This window comes from Elaeis guineensis, chromosome 1 (genome assembly GCF_000442705.2).
Source record: "Elaeis guineensis isolate ETL-2024a chromosome 1, EG11, whole genome shotgun sequence".
NCBI lineage: Eukaryota > Viridiplantae > Streptophyta > Magnoliopsida > Arecales > Arecaceae > Elaeis > Elaeis guineensis.
This window is the reverse complement of record NC_025993.2, coordinates 241,423-263,799: the sequence shown is the minus strand read 5'-3', so window position 1 is coordinate 263,799 and position 22,377 is coordinate 241,423.

The following is a 22,377-nucleotide window of genomic DNA, read 5'->3' as shown; positions in this document are numbered from 1 at the left end:
CAGCACACCTATCAAATCAAACCATTAAGAGAGAGTATTTGCTTACGCATGGAGATAGGCCACATCCACCTCCTGGCTCTTGGCAAAACTAATATGAGCCATTAAGTGGTTAGCTACTCAAAATCAGGAGAACTAGCTAGGTGAGGATTTAAAAAGATATATCCACCGGAGACAAAAGGATGCTCACCGCGCTCTTCGTATGTTTCTGATCTTTGTATGTAAGTAGAGGCAAACAAGGAACCTCAAAGGTATGAATAACTCTAAATGCTCACTCTCTCCCATTTGTTCTCGATTTTTAACTTGAGCATTGGAGAGTCTCCACTGGAGTCATCTCCAGCTAGGGACTTTATTTGCAGATCCTACTATCATCGTTCTCGCCGAACCTCGATCTACTCCGGCCATTTTAACCCAAGCCAGGAATCAGTGACAACATATTGGCACTAGAGGAAGGGTCCCTAATCGATTGAGTTTTTCTTGATTGGAGGGCTACTATTGTAAGGATTTAGTCCCACATCGGTTGTGAGTCAAGGACAACTCTGCCTTATATGGTCTGGGGCCTTCCACCCACGTGAGGTGCCTTTTGGGTCATCTCATTAGGGCAAAACTATGCGGAGATTATAAAAAAATGGCTCCAGAGCGGACAATATCTCACAGTAGAAGCTGAGGGGGATGGGGGTAGGAATTACCCAGTCAATTGAGTTTGGAGTTCCTTGTCCACAACATATGCTAGTGGTGAAAAGAATTTGTATTGAGTTTGGAGTCCCTTGTCCACAACATAAGCTAGTGGCGAAAAGAATTTGTTGTTGCTTTACAAGGCATGCCTTGTCCACAATATATGCTAGTGGCGGAAAGAATTTGTTGTTGCTTTACAAGGCATGCGACGATCATGACTAGAATATTTTGTAATTACGAAAGTTAGAAGTTTCAAACTATGATCAATATACGATTATATACAATATGCTATCAGAAAAACATAGTATGAATTAAGTCCTTGGTTCCAAGCTCCGAAGATTTTACCGACTACACTCTAGTCGGCACCTATTTAATCAAGACAACAGTAGTTGCCAAAAAAATATCAAATACTATATAGACATCATTAAAAGGGGGAAAAATTGGAGTAATCGGTGTGCGGCACTTGCCTATAAAACATGATACGTTTGGGCCATTGGTCATAATAACTACACATGCATGTATGCGCAGGTTTCTATCTCTGCTAGCATATGTGTCTTGGATGAGAAACTTCAACTTGTTTCTCAATATGGGTGTCGGATACATTGTTTCTCGATATGAGCCCGCCACTTCTCATGTCCCACCATGACTTCGGCTGCTGCACGGGCTGTTTCTATGGTTGCTGATCATCGGCCCCATGTGAGTCATGTTAGAGTGGAGGGTGACTCCCTTACTGTCATCCGTTGGATCGACCAGTACCCTCAGCCACTGCACCAACGATCTACGCCACCTTTACTTCGTATGATATCGTTGCTCTGAGATGCCATTTTATTTGGTTTTGTGTTAGCCATGTGCATCGCCGAGCCTATCTGTCTGCTGAGTGGTTGGCCTCTTTTGGTGCATCCCATGTGAGAGCCCTCTTTCGGACTACCCAGCTACGCCTGAGCGCTGACCTTGTACGCACGGACCAAGCTGGGTGTGTGTGTTTCGGCTTGGAGTCTAACTTCCTCTAGTAATCAAGAAATATCAAATTTATTAATCTGAATACAAGTTTTAGTCTTCTGCAAGAAATTTTTTATACAACCTTTTATTTTTGAGAACCAAGATGGAAGGATTCTTGGTCAAAACTGTAGTGAGGAGCGAGACTGAGTCCAAGTCACCGATATCCAAATGCAATGACTTTATTAAACTCAACGAGTTGATTTTTTTTCTTAAATAAATATGTTCTATGATTTGTTCCATAAAAGTTATTTCTAAAATTCATCAATTTTTCTAATATGATTTTTCTTAGAAAATCCTATTAGAACAAATTAGTTGTCAAATTTGGTCAGAAAAGTTAGTGTGGATCGGAAACTATTTCTCTCTCTCTCTCTCTCTCTCTCTCACCGGTAATTCTACATCCCAAAAACTCATCTTCGTTGATATGTCATAGGTTTCATGATCTTCTACATTATTAAAATTTTAAACTTAAATTTAGATTTTTTCGTAGTTGATAGCTTAATTATCTTGTTGGCTATTCTCTTTCCAAGAGAGAGAACAAATTCTTTAAGGAAAAATTTATAACCATGTCTTCATATTTCTCAATATTAATGAACGTTGGTGATTTCATGCATGTATTTTAAAATTTTTTTAAATAAATTATAATAAAAGGTAATTAGATTAATCAAATTAATCTAACATACATATGATTTAATTATTAAATCAACCTACTCTAGGATCTATGACATGATATATTGCATATAAAATCTGAAAAAAATTAAATATAAAATCAGCATGCATGCATGCATGTGAGCAGTAGATCACATCTACTTTTAATCTGAGTTCAGAACTCGATATCTGAGCATGGATCGATGATCACTATTACTGAGAGATATAATAAAGGAGATCCTTGCTAGTTGCTCGCAGCCGCACATGTGTTCGACCTCTACGAAAAATCCACTCGAAGCTTCGATCTGATCGATCTTCTTGGAAGTGCTAGCTCGCGCGAAGATCTTTTTTTTGACTGATCTGGATCTTTTCTTCAAATCTCTGAAACTTTTTCAAATGTTGAAGATGCACTTCTAGAGGAGATGAAGAGGTGAAAAAAAATGGAGAGAAAAATATTTTTTTTCTCTTCCCAAATTCTGAGGACCAAAATCTTAAAAACCTAGTTTTTGCGCACACCCCAAGAAAAGAAGACTCTCCTCTTTTTTCACACCATGAAACCATACCCAAGACTCCTCTCAATGTGAAGACCTCTCTCTCAAATTTCTTTCATATATAAAAATAAAATAAAACTCTTTTTATTTTAATATGTAAGGAGGTAGGGTGAAGAGTCCTAGAGATCATGGACTCTTGATGTGTTGTCGCCCCTACTCAAAAATTCACGGCTAAACATACCAAAAAAAATATGGGATGCCTCTTTCCATATTTTTCATTGCAAATCGATTCTCCAACTGATTTTTTATGAAAAATCTTCTCAAAATGTTGCACATATAAGGAGAAAAAAATAAGTTGGCGACAAGGTCTTAGAGATAATGTCAAACATTATCTATATGATATCCTATTTCAAATCAGATTTGAACATACTATTTAAAACCTGCTCGTATCTAAATTTGGATGTGAGATAGAGAAGGAAAAGGATGGCATGAAAAAATTTTATACAAAAACTATTTGTGCGTGAGGATATATGGCGTCAAAGTGGGAGGCACATGGGAGAAGAGTCCTATTCCAATAAGGACTCTTAATTTTCTTATTTGAATCCAAACAAAATCACATCTGGTTTAGCCCAAATAAAATATATGAAACTCAATCTAATTAGGTTCATAAATTTTTAATCAAATTTTAATCAAATTAAAAATTGATTGAACCAAAGTCCTGATCAAATCAGGGATAATTCTCTCTTAGCGATTAGGTCATCTCATAACCTAATCGGATCAAATTTAATTGAATCTAATTTAATTATATTTTATTTAATTTTTTTTGCTCAATTAAATTGAGCTAATCAATAATCCAACTACTAATTAATTCTTCATTAATTCACTAACACTTAGTAAATTAATTTATTGTAACTTTTGTATAAGGTTAACCATCAATCGAATTGACGATTAAGTCCTTGAACGATTCTCAATCATTGATCAGCCGCATGATCAGTCAGAAACTTCTTTTAAATGTGACCCCATAGGTTCGAACCTAAGCTGGTAGTACAGAAATAATTTTTTAAATCAATCGATGTAACCATCTAGCAATGGTAACCCGACATCCGTATAGGTCGAATGAAGGCGAAGCAACATTCAAGAACCTATTGGCGTATGGTTCCATATAATTCATTTCTTTGATCCTAATACTTGAGGACAATCAAAAATTTAACTGTCAATCTTAGATATGTCATCCACATTATATTTTAATCTTTTTTAAATCCATCACATAGATTATTCGGGCTCAGATTTTGCTAAATTGAAATACATTAATACATTGACTCCTACTAATTTAGAGGAGTCAATCCCATCTTGGCTCATGTACTGACTTGACAAGTACTTGACTGCACCTGAAAATCTTCCGTCATTGAATTAGAAACTCAGTTAGTCCGGCACCAAAGTACAGTGAGTTGCTTGCAAGTCACTATGGTGATCTTAGGTTGGAGGGACACTTATACCCATATCCTTCCCGAACTATCCTTGACAGCAGAATGCTCCATAGTTGGTCATGTTCAATGATGATGTACTCCTACATCTCATCTGCATGTGATACCAGTGTCTCCACACCATTTGGTTATGAGGACAACCAATGCATATGGCACACAATGACCTACACTTGATATCGCTATCGTCCTAGTAATAGCGTATCGTTTGATTGCGAACTAATTTAAAGACTATGCAATAAATCCTCTTTTATCGATCAAAGTAATCCTGAGGACTTCATCACAACATAAAAGTTCATCAGAAGATGTAATCTTGTGATGAAAAATGTCAAATAACTTTTATTGTTTATCAATTCATATAAATTTATAATTAGCACAATCGTCAAATGATTGACTCTAGAACACATTTTTCAATAACTCCCACTTGGACTAAAGCCAATCAGTATAGTATCATATATTCATCTTCGATTTATCATCTCAGAACAACTAGATATCGAGGCTTTAGTAAATAGGTTGGTCAAGTTCTCCTTTTCATCAATTTTCTAAATATTGATGTCACCTTAATAGATTTTTCGAATAAGGTGGTAGTGATGCAAAATACCTAGTAAGCTAATGGGACTTCGACTCCTTAGCATGAGCTATGGCTCCGATGCTGTACAATACAGCAGGACCATCATCGGAGGGTGCCACTCCTAGCTTGCCAGTGAACCTGTACAATCACATAGCTTTCTTGCAAGCATCGAATGCTACAATACATTTTACCTCGTAATTTGAATTTGGCTATATTGCTCTGCTTGGAATCTTTTCAGCAGATTGCTCTATTATTTAGGGTAAGAATGCATTTCGACACGTTTTTGCTATTATTATATCTAACTAAAAACTGAAATCAAATTTCACAAGTTTTAAGTTAAATTTTCCATAACAGAGTCACCGATCCTTAGTATTTCTTAAATACTTAAAATTCCAGTGATTCTCATCCGGATGTTACAAGTATCCACTCACTATCCTAGTGAGTATACCATATCTGATCTCATACATGGTGTACATGATTGAACAAATTCTACTCATAAACACTCTATGTATGTTGGACTGAAAAAACTCAAGCAGCCTCTTAGATCTATCTCTATAGATCTTCATCCCTAGGATGAGAGATACTTTTTTCAAAATCTTTTATGAAGAATAATAATAATAGTGAAACATTTATTCTCTGTAATATAAGAAATATCATTTTTGATTAAAAAAATTTTATTCATATACAAAATAAGAAATACACTCATAGAACTATTAACCCATTTGTATTTGCAGGGTTCTTCTTCGTTCTCAACGAAGTCATGCATTTTAATCATTTATCAAAATATACGTTCCAACTCTGAAATACTTAGCATTGCCTTAGGAGAAAATATCTCATTATGGTCAATATCATAATGTTAACAATATTCTTAGAAAACCAGACGAGCTTTGTAGGTCTCCACCTTCTCATCTGCGCTCTCTGATCCTATTGAAGATCCACTTACACCCTATGAATTTTACCTCTTCGAGTGGATCAATGAGTGTCCATATATCATTGACCTTCATGGACTCTATTTCAGACTCTATGGCTCCAAACCACTAATCAGAGTCGAACCTCTGTATGGTATCCATGTAGGCGATCAGATCTTTGTTGTTCTCATCGAGTTCAACAGGATCACATTCCAAAACTAAAAACTGAAGTATCTATCCGACGGATGCGATACTCTATCGGATCTCTTTAATGGTGCCTCTACAATGGATTTCAGATTTGATCTAGTCAAATCTGGTTCTATAAGTTCACCAGATTGTGTCGGTTCTTCTACCTGTCGAACTTCATAAGTTTCACATTAAAGATATCAGTACCTTCATCAAGGTACTCTTTTTCTAAAAAAAATGCCGAACAACTCTTATTCTTTAGCATGGTAGAAGTTATATCTCTTAGATTCTTTGGAATATCCTATAAAATAATACATATAGAATTGAGATCCAAGCTAATCGATCTGTAAATGCTCAACATAAACTGAACACTTTCAAACCCTAAGGTAAGAAAGTATCAACTTATACCTAGTCCATATCTTATATGGAGTCATTGTGACTGATTAATTCGGAATCCAGCTCAGAACATAACAAGAGTCTTAAGAGCATAACCCTAAAAGGAGACTGACAGACTTGCAAACCTCATCATGTATCAAACTATATCTAACAAAGTTGATTTCAATAAGAGAGAATCTTATTTTCTTTTAGATATGTCAAAAACTCATCGGAAGGACATTCTCCTCTTTGTTCTGATCGAAGAGTTTCAATGCTCTTTCTAATTTATTTTTCTATCTTATTATGGAATTATTTGAATATTTTAAATAATCTAAATTTATAATAAATATGTTCGTATATCCAATACATCAATATGTATCAGACTCAGAACACTATTGGCTCGTTCATCTTTTCTAGCAAAAGATGATTTGATCATCTTACTAAGGCGATAGGATTGATAGGTCAACAATGATTGACAATCATTGACTTCAAAAATTATCCTGTTGATTCTATTCTTGCTTCATGATCGAGCCTAAATTGCCAAAAATAGGCTTCTAAGATATAATCTACTTAGGAGTTTGATTGTTGTGTACTATACACTAACAGGCTGTGATTATTCGTAAATATCATTTCTTAGTTGTCCACATGATTTTGATATCATTCATAATGATATCACAAAAATCATTAGACAATAGTGACAATCACCAAAATGATATTGATAGAATTGAAAATAAGCTCAACGATTCTTAAAATCAGGATTAAAACATGACTTCCATCTTCAACATTCAGGAACCTCTTACTATTTTCAATCTTTCTACTAATCTGAAGTCGTTACAATAATTTGTATAGACTTTCAATATCCAATACCGAGACAGTAGTGTTATAGATAGAGAAATCACAAGGTGTTATTATATAAGTACCTTATCCAGCAACCCTTTACTGATTTTTCTTCCTTAGCCTGTTCGGATCAAGGAACTCTATCAGACTAGATTAACCTTAGATTCTTTTGTCAGTTCAGACTCATTAGCCCAAGCACGACTCTTTTGTACCTTTTTTTCTTTTTTTTTTCTCAAAAAATTGTTGCCCCATTAAAGACACATCTTTAAAGGTGCAAAAAAAACTCCTTCAACATTTGAAGGATTTCCTCCTACTGAATATTAACAAATTTACAACTAAAATTATATTCTTTGCTGCTCTCAAAATACAACACATAGTGATACGATCATTTGGCCACTTCTGATAAGTGCTTTTGATCGTATCATATGTGTTGGACATGAGAACTTCAGGTGCTGGATCCATAATCATATGTAGAATCCATTCGTGCTCTAGAACTATTTGCAACTTCTGATACCATATATCAAAGTTGGGTCCTATAAATAAGTCACTGTCAAATAGTGAATGGAGCAACAAAAATCTAGCCATAACTGAAAGAAAAAAACTCAAGACCTCTATGTTTATGAATTGATTAAGCCTAAAGACTTGGACTTTAATCTAAAGGTTCTCTCATTATTTTGATCGAATTGGTAGCCTCTACCTTCAATCTGAGAAATTATCCTAATTCTTTAGCGGATACTAGAATCCACACAAACTGCATACAAGTCTGAGGATAGTTCTGTCAACTCATATGCATCTATGGGTAGATTCTCAACTAATTATTTCTTCAAACAATTTCTAGTAATTAATTTTATCCCAGATTTTATTTCAGTAGGCGATAGATCTCCACTAAAAGTTTCAGTTAGATCAAACCATTAACATGTAAAGTTTCAATTCCATTATATATAGTACAATTCCAGTATTTTTTATATATCGATAAAAATTATCAAAAAAATAAACTATATATTCTAGAATTAAAACAAAGAGAAAATTCAAACTAGTGATCTCTTATTTAAATAGCAAACTATTAATCATCAAGCTATAACTGATATAATTAGCATATAAATATAGTTTATTTAACTATTAACAAATATTCATATCATTAAATAAATAATGCTAAGAATATATATATATATATATAATGACATATTTTATGAGATCAATATGACTAAATCAAACTTTATATAAAAATTAATAATTTAATATTTAGCTATAATTTTTTAAAATCTCATAAATTATGATATTATTTACTAGCGTATTAGTTAAATACCATGATAGTAGTTCTGATTTCTCCCACTTCAAGTTATATACTGTAAAATATAAATTTATAATGATATTTGTAATAAAGTACTATAATTAAAAAATACTTATTGAAAGATAACGTTATTTTTACCAAAATACAACAAAAGAAAGGAATTTTAGTGGCATATAATAAGAAATACTCCAAATAATTTATCACCAAAAATCATTTTTATTATAATATAACTAACTAATAATACGTGTGCATGTGTTCCTCTTTTAAATCAAATTCATTATTTTTCAATCTTCTAGCAGCTTTTTGTGAGGTATCAAGATCCATACTATCTATAATTCATATGAGGATTCTTAATCATTCATAATATTGGGTGCTAAGGTGAATCTGCCCTTATATTGTCATGTTGCCCCTCGATAGATGGGCTGCGCAGCATAAGAAAAACTTCTAAAAATTCTCTTTGATAAGATTGTCTCCTAACTCATGTAATGCTCACAATCGGTATCATGAAGCCACTATATTTTTGCCCCCTTCTTATAGGCAAACGATCATGAATTATTATCGTCTCGGATTTATCGATTTCACTAGTGATCCTCTATACCTTATTATGATTGATAATCTCGAGTTTCAGTAAAGTATAACTAAAACATCTCTTAGTAGTTCAGTGTGCTGCGGCTTCATTAGTGTGACTTTCATGTTACCTTGGTTAGTAAATTCTGAGTTCTTCATGGCTGACCAAGGTCAATTAAGTTTGCAGCGTAGCACAATCTCGGCACTCTAGATAAGAAAGAGTGTAGCAGCTCGTTCGAAGGTCACGTGACCAAATCGCAACGAACTCTCACCCTCCTCTCTATATAAACCAGGATAGAGAACCTAAGTCAAAAAAAAAATTCCCCATGCTCTTAGCTCATTGCTCTTATTCTTAGAAACCCATTATTCTACCAAGACTCTGCTTAACTCAAGTAGTAGAGTCTCTCCCACTAGATATCGTTCTGACAACCTTTTGATTGCTTTTTTCTCTTGCAGGTCAAATCTTATTGTGTAGCCTAGCTCCAGCTGAGCCGATCAATTTCCGCTAGATCAATAACTCCATCAGGTCGGATTTTGGATGGTTGCAGATCGACACTAAAAAAGGGCCTGAGTTTATCGAAGATCTAAGATCATAAAGTTCAAGAGGAACAGCCACTAATCCACATTCAACCAAGTTTAACTGGAGTCCAATGGCTTCAAGCATAGCCCCGGGAGATCCCCAGACCCTATAGATCCCAAGCCCTTCAACCAACCTCTAGGTTGTCACTATCGAGCAATTCAGCTTGCTTGTACAACATGTATAGGCTCTAACCACCATGTGCAAAACCTACAACAGCCGAACACCAACCTGTCGGTAGGCCAATTGAACCAAGCTGCTAGGTTGGCTTGACTCTGCTGTAGCTATCCCATGCATGGAGAGCTACTACTTTATTACTTGCTGTTGCTTCAAATAATAAACCTACAGGAGATTGCAAAAGTTTTCGAGGTTTAAGGCTTGAACAAACAATAGCAAGAATGAAAACATTCCAACAAAAGAGCTAGACTCACTAGAGTAGCCTGCAATTACTATTGAGTGAGAGTAGGAGTGTGGTAATAGCCGATCTCTATGGTTCTTCGAATGGGCTAAGAGGAGAAGGATTCCTTGAGAGTCCAATCCTACATGCTATGCTAATTTCCATGGTTTTTGAGTCTCAATCGCATTACCCCCCTGTGACCCCCTAGAATTTGTTTAGTAACATGTATCCTCTTGCCTAATTTTGTTTCAATTTGATAAGTCAAATTTCTTTCATTACAAGAAATATAACCTGCTTTCAGACCTGATTCTAAAATACAACACTCATGCACCAAGTTGTTTTGATACTAAGATATGGATTTGTTATGGTGGAAAAGAATTTGATGACATGGCATGACTCGATTGGTCCAACTCAGGGCTGATGTACTATTCGACATGGCTGGACCAAACTGACCTCAGTCAAGTGAAGGAGCTGAATAAGCAGATCAAAAGAGCTCTGAGGTCACATGTCACGCGATGTGAAGTTCCTTAGCTCAGGTGGATACTCTTCTAGCTCCTTGCTGACCCCAAGCCAACCTTAGTTCGCTTATCTCAGTTAGCAGTTTTTCTGCCATGCACGAAAGGCGTTTCTCTCCATCAAGCTGGAGATAAAGCTTACCATAATAACCTCTGATAGTTACACTGAATCTTCAGATAGTTATAGTGCAATCCTAAATGGTTACAACACAACTCCAAGCTATTAAGATACGATTCACAAAATATTTGGGATCCTACAGCTATAAATAAACCAGGAAATCTATATAAGATAGGTACACCTTAAGAGCAAATTATTAGTTCCAGCATTATTACTATTGTTATTATTAAGATCTTTATTCTTTCCATCTTTCTATCTTCTTCTTCCTCATCTCCTACAAAAACCTCTATGGCTTAAGCATCGAAGGGCTAAGTTGGAGCTAATTTGGTGAGTCCTCTAACCTCGTTTGTTGTCTTGTAGATCCATGGAAGCAACCCATATCGTTCAGGGATTGGCAACACTGTCTATGGGAATGGAAGAGGAAAGACCATGAGGCTCAAAAGATGCAACCATCTAGCATCCATTCAGCCAACTTTGGATGGTTTCCAACGTGACCCTCGGAGATCTCGACGCCCTGCATGGGCTCTGGGAGTCATCAACGTTGAACGGTTCAACTTGCTCATGCAATATGTGTAGAATCACCATAGCAGTATGGAATCTGTGACCGTAGGCCATTCACTCTCCGGTTAACCAACCAAATCACCAAGGTCATCTAGCGCAAAGAAGTAGCTACCCTCATCCTGAGAGCCTGAGGGCAGACTAGAGGCATGGTTGCTCCAGATCCTGCTCTCCCTCTATGATAGCTTCCAATCTCAACAACCCTTCTCCGTATTAGCCAGAAACAATCTCCAGGCAGGGAGGCAAATCTCAACTACAAGATAAAGGAGAAACCCCAAGATTTACTAAAACCTCTGTTGCGGCCAATCCCCTCGTCGCCTGGTCACCGGGAACAAGTGCCTGCAAAAGAAGTCCGCACTGACCGGAGGTGACTCCGGCGGGGACCCTCCGACGGTCAAGTCAGAGAGGAGACTAGGCAACAGTAGAAAAGAATCAAAGAGCTCAGCGAGGGGGGGAGAGAGAGGGTAAGCCCAAAGGTTTCAAAAGAACCTCCTCCAGCACTGTTGCATCCCCGTTTTATAGTAGAGCGTGGTATGGCTCCGTCATTAATGGCACAGACAATGAGAGAGTTGTCAAATCGCCGGAGGCTGTCAGAGTCGCCGTGGGGCTGTCAAATCATCGTGGGGCTGTCAAATCACTAGGGTTGACCCATGTTTTGGGTGGAACGATGTCCCAGGGTGGCTACGCCGCATGACTTTGTCAGGACGGCGGCCCTCAGCAGTCGTACGACGTTTGGGAGAGCTGGCCGACCATACGTCGGTATTCGCTGTCGGGACGTCGGATGATGGTCCGGAGGTACCGTCGACTGGTCTGGTGCCTTGCTTAAGTCGGACGTCGGCTGCCACCTCCGACGGTGAGTCGGTAATATGGATTCGACCGCTCAGTCGGTCGGGAACAACATAGGTCGGTTCGGCCGACACTCCTTTGGTCGGATAATGTCGGCAGCTACTGTCGGTAGTCATCGATCGGTGCAGTCGGTAGAGTCAGACGTCCGTCAGAGTCGTCCGTCGGTCGTCGATCAGATCGGTCCGAGAGTAAGTCGGCGTATGGGGGTCAATCGGTATATCCCAACAGTTGCCCCCCACTCCTGAGTCTGATGTCATGTTGGCTCGCGTGAATACGTGGGCGACGGCTTCGGGCAAAAGGAGTGGTTTTCCGTCATGTCTTGCCCCGACTCTAGCGATCGCATCAACGAACGATCCGATGTCGGTCATCTCGACTGTAGGTCGAGTGAGCACGTCGGGTCGAAGGTCGACCAACCTCCGAACGTTGCTCGTCGATACGATCATTCCGCAAAGTCGAGTAGCGTCTGACATATTCAGATAGGATAACGATGGCAAGTCGAATATCCATCATCCGACCTTTGGTCAGGCGTGCACGTCGGGACGTATGATAAACGGTGGTAAGCCGAATATCCTTCGACCGATCGTGACCAAGTCGGTATGTCGCAAGTCGAATATCCGTTGACGTAGCATGTCGAGTCGTATGATAGATGGTGGCAAGCCGAATATCCTTCGACCGGTCATGACCGGGTCGGTATGTCGCAAGTCGAATACCCGTTGCCCAGACCTTGGTCGGGCGGGTATGTCGCGGTTGTCTTGGCGTTTTGCCCTTTCTTAGTCGAAGCTAAGTTGGCAAGTTAGCCAGCCGCGTTGGTCGAAGCTTTTTGCCCTCAGAGGCATAGGCCGTCGGTTCGGTGATCGATGATCGAGCTGTTGATTCGACGATCGACGATCGAGCCATATTGGTCGAGGCCCTTTTGCTTTCAGAGGTCGAGGCCGTCTGTTCGGCGATCGGTGATCGAATCGTTGATTCGGCGATCGACGATCGAGCCATATTGGTCAATGCCCTTTTGCCTTCAAAGGTCGAGGCCGTCGGTTCGGCGATCAGTGATCGAGCCGTTGATTCGGTGATCGACGATCGAGCCGTATTGGTCGAGGCCCTTTTGCCTTCAAAGATCGAGGCCATTGGTGATCGAGCCATTGATTTGGTGATCGACGATCGAGCTGTATTGGTCGAGGCCCTTTTGCCTTCAGAGGCCGAGGCAGTCGGTTCGACGATCGATGATCGAGCCATTGATTCGGCGATCGACGATCGAGCCGTATTGGTCGAGGCCCTTTTGCCTTCAGAGGCCGAGGCCGTCGGTGATCGAGCCGTTGATTCGACGATCGACGATCGATCCATATTGGTCGAGGCCCTTTTGCCTTCAGAGGCTGAGGCCGTCGGTTCGGCAATCGGTGATCGAGCCATTGATTCGGCGATCGACGATTTAGCCGTATTGGTCGAGGCCCTTTTGCCTTCAGAGGCCGAGGCCGTCGGTTCGGCGATCGATGATCAAGCCATTGATTCGACGATCGACGATCGAGCCATATTGGTCGAGGCCCTTTTGCCTTCAGAGGCCGAGACCGTCGGTTCGACGATCGATGATCGAGCTGTTGATTCGGCGATCGACGATTGAGCCATATTGGTCGAGGCCCTTTTGCCTTCAGAGGCCGAGGCCGTCAGTTCGACGATCGGTGATCGAGTCGTTGATTCGGCGATCGACGATCGAGCCGTATTGGTCGAGGCCCTTTTGCCTTCAGAGGCCGAGGCCGTTGGTGATTGAGCCATTGATTCGACGATCGACGATCGAGCCATATTGGTCGAGGCCCTTTTACCTTCAGAGGCCGAGGCCGTCGGTTCGATGATCTGTGATCGAGCTGTTGATTCGACGATTGACGATCGAGCCGTATTAGTCGAGGCCCTTTTGCCTTCAGAGGCCAAGGCTGTCGTAGATACTCCGCTCCTTCGATCTCTATCAGGATCTGCGCACGAGGAGCGGAGAGAGGGGTGTAGGAGTCATACCTGCGATGCATCGGTCTCGGACTCCGTCGTCGGGGCAAGGCCCATCTATCAGTGGGGGAGGCCTGCTGGGTTTAGTAGGGGCCCGACCTTTCTTCCATTTTTTCTTCCAGCCCATGCCTTAAGTCAGACGTCGGTTGGAAGCTCCTTCGTCTGCGCGCATGTATTTGTACGCGCACTCCAGCAATTCGGCGTATGTCCGGAGGAGGGTCTTATCCAAGGAGTATGTAAATCGGGACCTCCTTAGCCCCCTCTTCATGGCTAAGATAGCCATGTCCTCGTTGAGGTCTCAAACCTCAAGCGTGGCCGTGTTGAATCGCGTCACGAAGTATCGGAGCGTCTTGTTTTCTCCCTGTTTGAAAAAAAAAGACTGTCGGAGGTTCATGGAGGCTTCCGACTGGTGCTGAAATGGGCCACGAAAGTATGTTCGAGCTGTCCGAAGGAGTGGATGCTTCCTGAGCGGAGGCCGAAGTACCAGGCCCTGGTGGCCTTGTGAAGTGTGGCGGAAAAGCCGATGCAGAGAAGGGCATTAGTCGCCCCTTGGATCGTCATGAGAGCCTTGTAGCTCTCCAGATGATCAACTGGGTCGGTGGAGCCATCGTAGGGCTCCACATGAGGCATCTTAAACCGACTAGGGATCGGCTCATCGAGGATGAGTCGGGAGAGAGGTTGGGCGGTCTGAAAGTCGACGTCGTTCGAGGACTTCTGTCCGTCCACCTGCAGCTGGGCAAGCTGATGGTTGATTTCTTCGAACCTGCATTCCTAGTCATCGGCCCGTCGGTGCTAAGAGACCCCGGGGGTGGAGTCTCCCGATGAATCTGAGAGGGAGGCGGACGGTGTTCGCGGTCGCTTCTCCTTCCTTGCTCGTTCCAGCTGGGAAGGAGATGGTCGTCGGGATCGGTGGGCATCATGTTGTGTCCGCCTTCCCCCCCTCGGTGGAAGTGCCGTGACGACTGCTCCTAGGGAGGGGATGGAGACCGGCACAGGCATCGGCGGCTGCTCCTGGAGGGCATCGGGTGTGCCGTCGGTTGCTCCGCCGGTGAGTGTGGCAACTGGGTTGGTTGCTGTTGAAGGTTCTTGACCGCATCCGTCAGCACGGTCATCTGCCGCACGATCGTCGCGAACTGCACCTCCGTGGTCACCACAGGATGTGGAGAGCTAGGTTCCATCATGGAGGGTGGAGGAGAGGCCTCTTCCCGATGGGAAGAGTGCCTCGCCGATCCGGTGGCCCTCGATCGCTGAGCCCTGGTTCTTATCATTTCAAAAGGGTGTTTCAAGTTCTGTGGGGGTCGTAATCCCTACGTTCCTCCATGGTGCACCAAATCTGTTGTGGCCAATCTCCTCGTCGCCTGATCATCGGAAACGAGTGCCTGCAAAAGAAGTCCGCACTGATCGGAGGTGACTCCGGTGGGGACCTTCCGATGGTCAAGTCAGAGAGGAGACTAGGCAACAGTAGAAAAGAATCAAGGAGCTCAGCAAGGGGGAGAGAGAGAGGGTAAGCCCAAGGGTTTCGAAAGAACCTCTTCCAGCACTGTTGCCTTCTCCGTTTTATAGTAGAGCGCGGCATGACGCCGTCATTAATGGCACAGACAATGAGAGAGTTGTCAAATCATCGGAGGCTGTCAGAGTCACCATGGGGTTGTCAAATCACTGTGGGGCTGTCAGAGTCACCGTAGGACTGTCAAATCACTAGGGTTGACTCATGTCTTGGGTGGGACGATGTCCCAGGGCGGCTACGCCGCATGCCTTTGTCAAGACAGCGGCCCTCAACAGTCGTACGATGTTTGAGAGAGCTGACCGACCATACATTGGTATTCGACTGTCGGGACATCGAGTGATGATCCGGAGGCACCGTCGGTTGGTTTGGTGCCTTGCTTAAGTCGGACGTCGGCTGCCACCCCCGACGGTGAGTCGGTAATATGGGTTCGACCGCTCAGTCAGTCGGAAACAACATGGGTCGGTTCGACCGACACTCCTTTGGTCGGATAATATCGACAGCTACTATCGGCAGTCGTCGATCGGTGCGGTCAGTAGAGTTGGACGTCCGTCGGAGTCGTCCGTCGGTCGTCGATCAGATCGGTCCGAGAGTAAGTCGGCGTATGGGGGTCAGTCGGTATATCCCAATAACCTCTAAGATAATAGAAAAAGGTCTCGGCTAGGCTGTGCTAAGGAGACACCCCAGGATTGATTGAGACCTTCGAAAAAGCCTCAGCTTGACTGATCAGAGGAGTCATCCTAGGATTGACTGAAACTTTTAAGATAAAAAGAAGTCTTCGTATGACCAAGCTAAGGGGACACTGTAAGAAAATTTTTTTTACCAACCGTTATTAGCGATGACAATTTTATCATCCTAATAATATTTTTTATTGATAATAAATGGTGACCAACAAATTTATTATTGCAAAAAAAAAATAGTGATGGTATTTTTGATTTTTAATGACAGCTAATTACGTCACTAATAAAAAATAATTTTATTTTTTTAATTTGATTCAAGAATTATTAGTGACAGAGTTATCTTATTAGCAATGGTATTTTACCGTCACTAATAACCTTAAATTTTTCCCTCTGATCCCTCTCTCCCGCCCCTTGGTTCTCACGATTTTTATCTAATTGTGTGCCCCAATTTTCCCCACCCCCCTCTCATTTTTTCCCACCAGCATTCGACTCCCTCCCCTCAATTTCACCCTCCCCGAGCATCCAAATCCTATTTTTCTCCATCGACGGCCGACTGACTGCTGGATTCCACTTCCCCAAGCCCCGACTGCCTCCTCGAGCCCCCGTCCACCGAATCCAAGCCCCTCGGCCACCTCCCGACTCCTCGAATCCTGGCCGCCTCCAATCTCCCTCTTTCCCCCACCGTCGGATCGAATTTCTTCGAGCCTTCAGCTGCCTCTCCGAGCCCCTGTCTGTCAGATCGAAAGTTCCTCGACCGCCTCCCAGAGCCTCGGCCGCCTCCGATCCCCCACTTCCCCCGTCGTCAGATCCGGCTTTCCCAAGCTGTCGGCCGCCTCCTCGAGCCCCGAGGCATCGACCTGCCTGTCTGAGCCATCAGACTACCTCCTCGAGCCATCGGACCATCGCCCCCGCCTCCCCCCTTCGAACACCCAGCCATTTCCATCAACCTCATCGGTCGTTGCCTCACCACGCCACCTCACCACACCACCTCGTCGTGCAGCCCATGCCCATCAAGGACGTCGGTCGCCACCTTGCTATGCCCAGCAACCTCGCCGCCTCGTCGTGCTCATCCATCAGCTACCTAAGGCAGATCACCACCATTCCTCCACTCAGTGCCATCGACATCCCCTCCTTTCCATCTCGATCGCCTCACCGTCGATCAACCATCGTCGATCGCCTCACCGCTACTCTCTTCTTCTCGGACAGCCACTATTACTCACCACCGTTAGCCACCATCGGCTCCTTTGCCTACTGCAATAGTGCTACCAAGAGCCGCTGCCCTTCCCCTCACTTGGTAGATCTAAACATGCTGGCCTTGTAAATTTGTAGTTTTGATTGATGTGCTGTACATGGGCTTTTTTAGTTTATATCTAGTATTTTTTTTTTTAATTAACTTTCAACTCTCAGCAAAATAATTTGATGTCAATGCTTGCAGAAATTCACCAAATAGTTATATGACTCGTATCTAAACCTATGTGCTCTATGAATTCTTTCTGACAATTTGTTAAGTTGCTAATATTCTATCAGTTTGTTAATGTAAAGTTGTAGACTATAACAACATATATATCCCTGTATTGGTGTTTGCTTTCATGCCTATCTAATAAATGAATGTGCTTGTACTTGTGTATATCCATGATTTTAAAATATATATTTCAAAATTATCTATGCCTATTTATATTAATTCATACTTATATTTTCTAAATTATCTTTATTTTTTAAAATTGGTCGAACTGAGAGAAGAAACCAGGTTAACTCCTCTCAACTTTATTAATTATGAAGTTTATATATTGGCCCATCAAAATTTAACGGTCATTATTAGTTGATTTGTGTTGGATATGTTATTTAGTACGTAAATATGCTCTTTTGTGTTCTTACTAGAATCTCGAGATTTGCCATTTTTATGAACTGAAAAAAATTATTAATTTAAGCATTATGAAGGTTGCCCTAGCACTCCAAACATCTGTTATGTAGTGGTTAAGTTAAATTTCTAAAAATTGATTGTACATTGCCTCAAATGTATTGTTAGTGGCAAAAGACTTTAATTTATATGCCCAGAATATTCAGAAAACCTTGATCTTAAGGTTCTAGTGTTTGCTGGTGTCAACAAGCTCGTGATGAAGTTTAGCTCAACAAAATTGCTCAATAGCTCTTTGAATGTACTAGGAATTGAATCTTTGATGATAGTTTCAAAGTTTATTTTTCTCTTTTGCAATCTTTCATGCAAATTAACAGAAGAAATTTTGTAGAAGACACTTTAAATAATGTATGGTAATTGATCATATGAAGAGCAGCTGTTATCTGCTTTGACTTATATTTTCCACTCCTAACAGCAATGGGAGGGTTCAATTGATGTTCTTGGTTTGCAAGATCGGACCACAGGATGCTTCAAATTTTTTCACAAGTACTACTTTGTGCTTTTGCTTCCCTTTTCTTGCCATTCTACCATAGTGTCCAGTAGTTTGTATGATTTTTCTTTTTTGGTTTCTTCTTTCCATAGTTCTAAACTATGTACCTGAACAATAGCTATCGGCATTTAAGGTCACTTCAATGGGTGCAAGGTTGAATTTCCATTGATGCTGCTCGGCAGACCATGGAATCCCTTATACAGGTATTTGAATTTTGCTTTATGTGTGAATGATTTTGGCTTCATTATTAGTTTCAAAGTTTATTTTTCTCTTTTGTAATCTTTCATGCAAATTAACAGAAGAAATTTTGTAGAAGACACTTTAAATAATGTATGGTAATTGATCATATGAAGAGCAGCTGTTATCTGCTTTGACTTATATTTTCCACTCCTAACAGCAATGGGAGGGTTCAATTGATGTTCTTGGTTTGCAAGATCGGACCACAGGATGCTTCAAATTTTTTCACAAGTACTACTTTGTGCTTTTGCTTCCCTTTTCTTGCCATTCTACCATAGTGTCCAGTAGTTTGTATGATTTTTCTTTTTTGGTTTCTTCTTTCCATAGTTCTAAACTATGTACCTGAACAATAGCTTTCGGCATTTAAGGTCACTTCAATGGGTGCAAGGTTGAATTTCCATTGATGCTGCTCGGCAGACCATGGAATCCCTTATACAGGTATTTGAATTTTGCTTTATGTGTGAATGATTTTGGCTTCATTATTAGTCTCTGAGCAATGTGATTGCTTTGTTTGGTTTGGTCTGTTTATTTACTTGTTTGTCTCTGTTCTTTTATGCAATTTGTCGGACACCTTAGATTCTATCTATTTATCTAATTCATAAAAGCTAATTTATCATTTGGTCAAAAGCTTTTATGTCAAACAAGATATATATTCCACCTATTTATCTGACCCACAGCCCTACCTCCCTCCTTCGAAGCCCTAGCCATCGGAGCACTACGTTGTCAGACCCGCAATGTCAGACCCGCACCACCTTGCACCGTGAGTATTAACAACGGCAACGGCAACGATGACGGAGCCGTCGCCATCACCATCGTCACACCCCATTTTCATCTTTTTAAATTTTAAATATTTAAAATTAGATTTATTTGATTATTTTAAATTAATAATATTATCAAAATTAATAATATTATTAATAATATTATTTAAATTAATATTATTCTCGAGAGGTGAAACCACTCTAGGAAGCTCTCTAGCGAGAGTAGCCCTACTGCCTTCAATGGCAGGGGTTTGATATCGAATCATCATTGGATCGGCTCTGACCCACTCATCTACTCTGACGGCGATCGGAGTAACTCGGCAATTGAATTCTAGACCTTAGGCCCGGCCCAAAGCCCAAAAAAAATTTTCGGACCGGACTCAAGGAGGCCAACATGATACCTTTAAAGTTTACAGTGAAATTAGATAGGTTTAGTGTGAATGAAGAAATGAAATTGCAAACAGTTAAAAACATGTCTTAGTTCCTCAGCTCACGTGCGCCATCATATCCTCGGTATCCCTACGCCACTTCTCCATTGTCGTCATCCACTTATCGGATTTCCTACGCTTTGTCCCTTCCTGGTTCCCCAGCTCATGCCCTCCCCGTCTTATCCTCTTCTTTGTATGCCTCCTTCTCCTCCTCTATCGATAAGGTGAGGCAGCTTTGGAAGGTATGTTATTCCGTAGACAATCGGTATGCAGCCATCGTTAGATGGAAAGGAGAAGAAGACAATGCGGGAGGGATCTTTTCCCTAGGCTGGCTTCTAAATTTTTCTCTCCTCCTGCTCTTCTTCTCTGCATCCCTCTCTCCTTCATCATTCTTTATTTTCTTTCCTTTTAACTTTTGATAAATTGGGACTTGGAAACTCTCTAGTGCTATCTTCTAGACCTTGAAAGAAAATTCTGTGTTGCCATACCAAGCTGCTTTGCCAGCTGAAATTTCTCTAGTGCTGGTAAGTCTACCCATTTCCCTTGAATCATCTGATTTTTTTTTTTAAATCATCTGAATCATTTAACATTCTTTATGATGTCTTGATACTCTCAGATTCGAACAATATGGAGTCACCAGTAGCTCCACATTTACATGGAGCAGTGTCCAACTCTCAGAGCAGGTAAGTTTATTAATAATTTTTTTTACTTATTTTAAATATTTATATTTAGAAGCTTCACATGTTTAAGCTTGAGTTCGAAAAGAGGATCTAGAGAGTAAAAGTTTAATCTAATCATCCAATCGATGGATCGGAAGTGTCTATAGCTTCGTATCATTAAATAAAATATGTAGAAATAATCTGTTCGAAAATCAAAATAGTATATCGAAATATACATCTTCTTATCAACATATATGCTTTCATATCAAAATTTATTGATAATATTTTATTTATTTTTGTTACAAGATGCTAGGACATCCAGCTCTCATCTACCAGCTACTGAAGAGGATGTACAGGAGCAGGAGGAGGATGATAGTAAAGGTTCAAGGTCAGACCACCATCGAACTGACTCTATCCCGATGGTGCCAGAATTAGATATTTGGGGCCGCACGCATGTTACACTGATGTATTCAATGAGTCTATAGCCATGGCCGACAGGCCCGGGTAATCTTCAAAAGTTTCATCGTGATGGGGACAGATCATTGCAATAATTGATCTTCAACGTGATAAACTCTAATACTTTAGATATTTTTTTTTATATTATTTTATCTTTTATTATTTAATATAATATTCTTTATGATGTCTTGATACTCTCAGGTTCAGACGACAGACGACATAAGGTCACCAGTGACCCCATAGTCACATGAAGCAGCATCCGACTCTCAGAGCAGGTAAGTCTATTAATAATTTTTTTACTTATTTTAAATATCTATATTTAGAAGCTTCACATATCTAGGCTTGAGTCCGAAAAAAGAATCTAGGGATAAAAATTTAATCTAACCATTCAATCGATGGGCCGGGAGTGTTTATATCTTCGTATCATCGAATGAAATATGTAGAAATAATTTATTCGAAAATTAGAGTAGTATATCGAAATATATACCTCTGTATCGATATATACACTTGCATATCAAAATTTATTTATAGGATACTGAGACATCTGGTTCTCATCCTTCAGCTACTAGAGAGGACGTATAGAGGTAGGAGGAGGATGAGAAGGATGATGAGGAGGATCTTACATAATTTTTTTTTATATATATGTAATTTTGATACATATAAAATAGTATAAATTTATAAAATTATATAATTTATATTTTAATATAATATAATTAATTTTATATTTATGATTATGTTAAATAATTATTATTTTATTTATAAAAAAATTTAAAAAATATTATTGCTTGTTAATATGAACAGATTTTAAAATATTTAATTATAAATTTTTTTAAAAAAAATTAAAAACTATTAGCAACGGTATTAGCGATGACATCTATCGTCACTAATAATTTTTTAAATTTTTTATTAAAAAATTAAAAAATAATTAACAACGGTAGTAGTAACGATAAAGGCCGTTGCTAATAATTTTTTGATATTTTAATTAAAAAAATTAAAATTATTAGAGATGATTTTTGTCGCTAATATCGTTGCTAATTATCATTATTAGCAATGAAGATTTTGCCATCGCTAATAATGATAATTAACGATGAAATTATTTTCATTGAATTTTTAGCAGCGGCATTCCATCGCTAATGCTATTAGTGACGATAAACTGACAATTAGTGACGACAATTAGCCGTCGCTAATTGTCAATTTTTTTGTAGTGAGATAACCCCAAGATTAACTAGA